This window comes from Myotis lucifugus, unplaced genomic scaffold (genome assembly GCF_000147115.1).
Source record: "Myotis lucifugus unplaced genomic scaffold, Myoluc2.0 scaffold_0, whole genome shotgun sequence".
Taxonomy (NCBI): Eukaryota; Metazoa; Chordata; class Mammalia; order Chiroptera; family Vespertilionidae; genus Myotis; species Myotis lucifugus.
This window is the reverse complement of record NW_005871048.1, coordinates 8,828,129-8,835,625: the sequence shown is the minus strand read 5'-3', so window position 1 is coordinate 8,835,625 and position 7,497 is coordinate 8,828,129. Positions and strand designations below refer to the sequence as shown.

General features: G+C 41.6%; 1 protein-coding gene across 1 annotated transcript in view; it reads left to right on the top strand.

Moving 5' to 3' along the window:
• The first annotated feature begins 1,601 nt into the window (after nt 1-1,601).
• The window catches only part of HSD17B4 (hydroxysteroid 17-beta dehydrogenase 4), a 71,422-nt gene continuing 65,526 nt past the window's right edge, over nt 1,602-7,497 (top strand). The window contains exon 1 of the mRNA XM_006081110.3: nt 1,602-1,655. The gene's annotated coding sequence lies outside the window, so the exon portion shown is untranslated. The remainder of the gene's footprint in view (nt 1,656-7,497) is intronic.

The window sequence follows — 7,497 nt, the reverse complement described above, 5'->3', positions numbered from 1 at the left end:
CTGGAGGGCACGCACTCCCTGGGGTCGCGGCGTGGGAGCAGCTGCCGTCCGGGCTCAGTGTGGGGCTGTGGGCCGGCGGGGTGGGGTCGGAGAAAGGAGCGGCGTGGGGAGCGGGCGTGGGGAGCGAGGGGCTTGACGCGGTCGGAATGGGGGCAGAGGACGTAGAACTGCTGTTTTCGGGACACGGAGTCTGTTTGTGGAGGGAGAGAGAGGTGGGGCTGGCGGCCGTGCGTGGGGGGCCACGGACTCCTACCCACACGGTCAGCTGCAGCCCCGTCCCCGTCCCGCCCTGTGCAGCCGCCCGTGGCCCCAGAGTTGCGCGAGGAGGGAGGCGGGGCTGGGCTGCGGGCTGCAGAACGGGGTGAAAGTCCTAACTGAGCTCCTCTCTGCGCATCAGGGGCGGCTCTTCCTGCCTTGAGACTCTCGGGCCTCACTCAGGTCTTTAAAGTTGCGGGGAAAGCGGCTGGGGGCGCCCCCGCCCCGGGAGTGGAGCTGTCAGTTCCTGGCCTCCGAAAAGTCCCTCACTTAGCGGTTCCTTTCCTCTGTCCCATGGCTTTAGGCTCTCTGATTTTCATTCCGGAGAGGGCCTTCTTTGAAGAGGCATCTAAGAGTCCTCGTTAAGTTTGCATACTTACCGAGCCAAGCACTCTGCACTAGTCCCCAGTGAACCTGTGACTTCAGTTACCGATGACCCAAAAATTTGTTAAATGGAAAGTTCTAGAAATAAACTTCAGGAGTTTAACATTGTGCACTATTCTGAGTAGCGTGATGAAATCTTGAGCAGTCCCGCTCTGTCCAGCCCTGGATGCGAGCACTAGTTGTCAGCCTCTTATATATTTTTCCCGAGATATTCTTTGCCTGTAAAACCTGTATTCATTTTTGGATGTGTACATTTATACCTTATATCTTTGAGCTGGAATTAAACATTTAATTACTATTTAATTGAGAAGTATGTGATTGGTGATTGTGTCATTATAGTCCAGTGCAGTATTTAAGAATCGCCACATATTTGAAGCAGGAAAGGATTTAACGTAGCCATTTGTGTTTTAGGCAGTTCCTCTTGGAATGACTGGTGGAACAATACAGAGCAGGCCCATTAGGAGCCACAACCTGTGAGGCTGCCATTAAACTGCTGCGCCTCATTGGATACCAGGGATGTAGAACATGGAAGCTACCATCCAGATTTAGGGAGCTAGGGTAAGAAGTTGCCACTACGTCCACGGTTTCTTAATACCTAGGAAGTTTCAAGAAATCTGCTCCTTAACCAACAGTAACAGCTAGAAGTCACAGTAAGGTGGCGTCTGCCTCATTTCCACTTTCTAGATTTCATGCAAATGCGTTTAATGGTGGAATCCAGTTCCCATCTAGCATCCTAGCAGCCAGGTAGAATGGTAGGAAATGATAGGTAGAAAAGGTAGAAAATACAGTTTTAAGCTTTTTAACCTCTGCAAGTAGAAGAGGGTGAAATACAGGTTGAGAGTACTAATAAAGACATAATATAATTAGTTGCTCATGGTTACTTTAAAATAGGGATTGAGTTGAGTGGACTAAACCTTACCCTAACATTTGCTCAACTTTCTGATTATTTTGTTTTTCATTAGGACTGGGCAGAGCCTATGCTCTGGCTTTTGCAGAAAGAGGTGCATCAGTTGTTGGTGAGTTGACATTTTTTTTCTTTTAATCAGTAGCTGGTAGCTAAAGTACGACCGATTTCACAAGCCAGCCACGCTTGTCTTTATATCACTAATGTGTCAAGGTCAAGTTTCATTACTAATCTTTTCTTCTGCCAGCAAAAATCCCCCCCTCCCCTTGAGGCTGACTTTATAACTTACATTTTAAAGTAAACTACTTTCACAGAATTTGCAACTTAACAGAATTGATAAGGATGGGATGCCATTCATGGTATAAAAGGAATTTATTGCATTTGGTATATTGTGGGCTATCATTTTTTGAAATAAAAGGCTCATGCAAGATAAATCTCTAAGTGTAAATACATTGCTAAGAGTAAGAAATAAATGCATTTGGAGAATTAGAAGTTTAGACTTAGGGAATCCAAAGTATATTGTTCTTTTTAAACATATCTTTAATCAAAGTTTTTCACATGGAAGCTTTTTACAACAGTTTTTAAAAATTTTTTATTGAAGGGGTAGTTAGCTTGAGATTTATTATGAGGGGTAAGTTGGAAGGTGCTGCATTGAAGAATCTCAAAAGGTGGGAGGTTTTTGTAATATAAGTGGTGTGGACTGGCCTGATGTACTTGGTCGTGGTGTGAACACAGGGGCAGAATTGTCTGTATCCAAGTGCTCAGTGCAGGGTAGGTGGGTAGGACAAATGTTATGGCCCAATATTTATTAGTATCTTTTTCTGGGATAAAATTGTTGGCTTCCCCAATCCCAGTTTTCTTATATCTTACATAGAGATAAATTTCCCCTCATTTGTTTATAGAGACATAACAAAAGAGTAAGCAAGCAACCAGATTTTCTAAACAAAGAAAACCTAAGCAGGGCATTGAATATATTATGTTCCCTATATTATGTTCCCTCACTGGGGATGTGTAACCAATGTTTATGGAAAGTACACAGAGACTTCGGGTGTTTCTTGTTTAAGGTCATAGCCCATGTCTGTTAATCCGATCTGCTTCTTGTGGCAAGGACACATTTTGACACTGTATTTGGCTAGTGGGTGTACAGTTTAGGTCCTCTTTGCCAGGTTTTCCTAAGTATATTTCATGTCATGGCATAATGTCACATGTTGTTACTGTTTTTTCTTTTCTTTTATATTGCAGGTTTTTTAAAAAAAAATATTTTATTGATTTTTTACAGAGAGGAAGGGAGAGGGATAGAGAGTTAGAAACATCGATCAGCTGCCTCCTGCACACCCCCCACTGGGGATGTGCCGGCAACCAAGGTACATGCCCCTGACCGGAATCGAACCTGGGACCCTTCAGTCCGCAGGCTGACGCTCTATCCACTGAGCCAAACTGGTCAGGGCTATATTGCAGTTTTTTAAAAAATATTTTTACCATATAACTTTTTATTTTCATCTGTTCCACTCAATTCTATAAGTGCAAGGACCTCGTTTTATCTTCTGTATCTTCTAAAGGACCTAGCATGTTGCTTTGGGCAAAGAAGCTACTTTTTCATTGGTTCTTTTATTGTTCGACATAGGCTTTTTTGGGGGTGGGGGGTGGGGGCAGGGGCTGGTGTGTCTTTGAGATTGGTTGAATAAATTTCTGGTTTCTTTTTTGTTGTGACTGAGATTAATTTTTTAGGTTATAAACTTGTTTTATGAAAAGTTTACAGCAGTGTGTTTTTGTGGGGATCAGCTTTCCTATATTTGCGACCTTTGTTAAATTTTGATTAGGAGTTTTTAAGTTCTAAAAGGTAAACAGGGACAGCGTGTCTATTTATTTTGTCATTGCCTTAGAGATGGTATTGCAGCAGGTGCTGGTGAAAGTCTAAGAAGGTAGAAAATGTGTGTCTTGGAAAAATATTTGCCAGTCTTGGCTGAGAGCGCCAGATTTAGTTTGGTTTAGGGGAGAAGTCAATCTGTGTGAAACTTTTGGTTGTTGATTTCTTCCACTTCTAAGTCTGTGACTTACCTGTGAACTTTCTAGGCATAAATGGGTTGTGCTCTTTCCTAATCAACACCACCCTCTACTTTAGTTTTTTAAAAACAGATACCCTGCCTCTAGATTGCATCACATGTGCTAACATTTCTCCTGTAAATTTTTTCTTCTGCTCAGCATTTTTTTTAAACCTGAGTAAGCAAAATATATTAAAGAGGAATAAACAAACCTAGGATGTTATGACATCAGAGAATCTTGTTTTCAGAAAAATCTGTGACTAGCTCCGAGGCCAGTAAGAAGCAAGACCTTAAGAAATAGAGTAGCTTGTTTATCCTTTAAATCAGCGGTTCTCAACCTGTGGGTCGCGACCCCTTTGGCGGTCGAACGACCCTTTCACAGGGGTCGCCTAAGACCATCCTGCGTATCAGATATTTATATTACAATTCATAACAGTAGCAACATTACAGTTATGAAGTAGCAACGAAAATAATTTTATGGTTGGGTCACAACATGAGGAACTGTATTTAAAGGGCCAGAAGGTTGAGAACCACTGCTTTAAATCAACTTTTGCTGACTTATGCTGGATTAACAAGCACATTTAAATGGTTTACAATAACAGGATTATTTCATGCTTATGTGACCTTTCATCTTCTGGTCAGCTGTGTCTCTGTTCTGTGTGTCTTCCTAATTTCAGGATCCCAGCCAAAGGAGCAGCTTCCATCTGGGACATGGCCCTTGGGACAGAGGAAAAACAACAGTAGATCCACTTGGTGGCTCTGAGAGCTTCTGTTCAGAGGCATGCCGCTTCCACTCACATTTCATTGGCCAAAGAAAATCACTGGCCACGCCCAAAGTCCCGGGCATCACTTAAGATACTCTCTAACTTCATGTTAATAGGATTGCTACATTTTATATTCCGTCATGTAAAATTATGGGAGATTTAAATCTGGATATAAGACTGCTAAGCCTTTGCTTTATATTGTAACAAGGGTCATCTGGTTTTGTAGAAATTGTATCTTTCAGAAAACGTTTGCACGAACCTGAAGAAAATATTGGAAATGGAAGTTTTGAGGTTTCCTCAGTAGGTGAGCCGTACCCAGTTTCCTGATACTGAGTTTTATCGTGAGGGCATGCATGCAGTGATTGAAGTGTTCAGTAAGAAGGACCCTTTCTTTGATAGTAAGAAAGGCAGAATATTTTCTGTTCTTGACCTGGAGAAGTAACACCTTTGAGTGATTGAAGTTCAGTTTTTAAAAGCAAGATTGACATGCTTTCTTTTCTCTGCTGCAGTTACATAATTGGTAAAGGTGGGTCTGAAGTTCATGTGGTCTGATCAGAGCCCGTGTTTGTAACTGCTGTGTGATGGTGATAGCTGGAAGGTGAATTGTAGTGGTAAAAGGGAATTGCCTGTGACGTTAGGTCAGGCTTCAAATCCTGGCTCCGCTACCTAACTACGTGACCTCTGAATATTAGTAGCCACCGTACCTAACTTCCAGGATTATGGTGGAGATTAAATGACACAAAAAATGAAAGCCCTTTGTAAAGGGAAAAAAAGGAACCGATGCAGGCGCTGTGCTCATGAACCAGATATGTCAAAGTGAGCCTGAGGTCTTGCTTGTGTAAGCAACGTGTTTCTTTTACAGTTGCTTAGAGAAAAGGGCCTGCCTTAGGCCCTGGTGCATTCTCTTCAAGTGTAAGGAAAGTGCTTTGCTTAGTAATTGATTAGAACATAGATGCCAATTGAGTGAATAAGTTAAATTTTTATGACACAAGAAGATTCCAGCCAAGGGCACATGCCTGGGTTGCAGGCTTGATCCCCAGTGGGGGGCCTGCAGGAGGCAGCCAATCAATGATTCTCATTATTGATGTTTTTCTCTCTCCTTTTCCCTTTCTCTTAAATCAATAAAAATATATTTAAAATCAATTAAATTATACTTTTTTTAATTAAAAAATTAAAAAACATTTTGTTAATTTTAGAGTGAGCGGGAGGGAGGGAAGGGATGGAGAGTGAGAGGATAAAAACATCAATTTATTATTCCACTTATTTATGCATTCATTTATGCATTCTTGTATGTGGCTTGACCAGGAATTGAACCCTCAACCTTGGTGTAGTTGGATGATGCTCTAACCAACTGAGCTACACAACCAGGACCTATGAAATTATTCTTAATGCTATTGTTCACTATAGGAAACTTTATCAAAATGGGGAAAAAATCACCCTGGCTGGTGTCGCTCAGTTGGTTGGAGTGTTGTCCTGTGCACCAAAAGGTTGCTGGTTCGATTCCCAGTCAGGGCACTTGGCCAGGTTGCGGACTTTGTCCCTGATCAGGGTGCATGCGGGAGGCAGCTGATTGATGCTTCTCTCTCACATCAATGTTTCTCTCTTACATCGATGTTTCTCTTTATTCCTTCTCCCTTCCTCTCTCTCTCAAAATGAACTTTAAAAAGTGGGAAAATGTCCTCAAACAGAAATGTCTAGAAGGACATCCAAGGAACAGCCTAATGCAGTTATCTGTGGGAGATATAGGTATAGAGCAGTGATGGCGAACCTTTTGAGCTCGGCGTGTCAGCATTTTGAAAAACCCTAACTTAACTCTGGTGCCGTGTCACATATAGAAATTTTTTGGCATGGATGGAGCTGGAGAGCATTATGCTAAGTGAAATAAGCCAGTCAATGAAGGAAAAATACCACATGATCTCACTCATTCATGGATAATAGAGACCATTATAAACTTTTGAACAATAATAGATACAGAGGCAGAGCTGCCTCACACAGATTGTCAAACTGCAGCGGGAAGGCCGGGGAGGGTTGGGGGGCAGGAGGGAGGGGGGTAAGAGATCAACCGAAGGACTTGTATGCATGCATATGAGCATAACCAATGGACATAAGACACGGGGGGGTGGGGGGGGTGGGGGAGCCGGGGTATTGTCAAGGGTGGGGGAAAAAAAAAGGACACATATGTAATACCCTTTTGTAATGCTTTAAGCAATTAAAAAAAAAAAAGAAATTTTTTGATATTTGCACCATAGTAAAACAAAGATTTATATTTTTGATATTTATTTTATATATTTAAATGCCATTTAACAAAGAAAAATCAACCCAAAAAAATGAGTTTGCGTGTCACCACTGACACACGTTCGCCATCACTGGTATAGAGGATGTGTAAAAAGGGACTTTTTGAGTTTGCATTTCTTAAAAACTCAAAGTAATAGCCTCTGCTTTGCATACTCACAATTGTAAACCTACTTTTGTTCACCCCTATATACAATGGAATATTAGTTGGCCACAAAAAGAACAAAATCTTACCGTTTTCGACATGGATGAACCTAGAGGGTATTATGCTAGGTGAAATCAGACTGAAAATGACAAATACCATATGGTTTTACTTATCTGTGAAATATAAAGAAAATAAATGAACTAACAAAACATACTCATAGAACAGAAAACAGTTGGCAGAGAGGAAGGGGGTTGAGGGGGTGGGCCAAAAAAAAAAAAAAGTAAGTAACTTCTCTAAAAAATAAATACTTTTATAATATAATATTGCCCTTATTATCTGTTTTTTAAAAAAAATATATTTTATTGATTTTTTACAGAGAGGAAGGGAGAGGGATAGAGAGTTAGAAACATCGATGAGAGAGAAACATCAATCAGCTGCCTCCTGCACACTCCCCACTGGGGATGTGCCCGCAACCAAGGTACATGCCCTTGACTGGAATCGAACCTGGGACCCTTGAGTCCGCAGGCTGATGCTCTATTCACTGAGCCAAACCGGTTAGGGCCTTATTATCTTTTTATACACTTCTTGGATTACCTAGTACAAAGGATGTCTTACATATCAATACATATAAAGTTATTCCAATTATGTAGAATTGGAAGCATAGTTTTACTTTGTGTCAGGGCCAGCTGACAAGTTGAGCTGGGCTGAGCA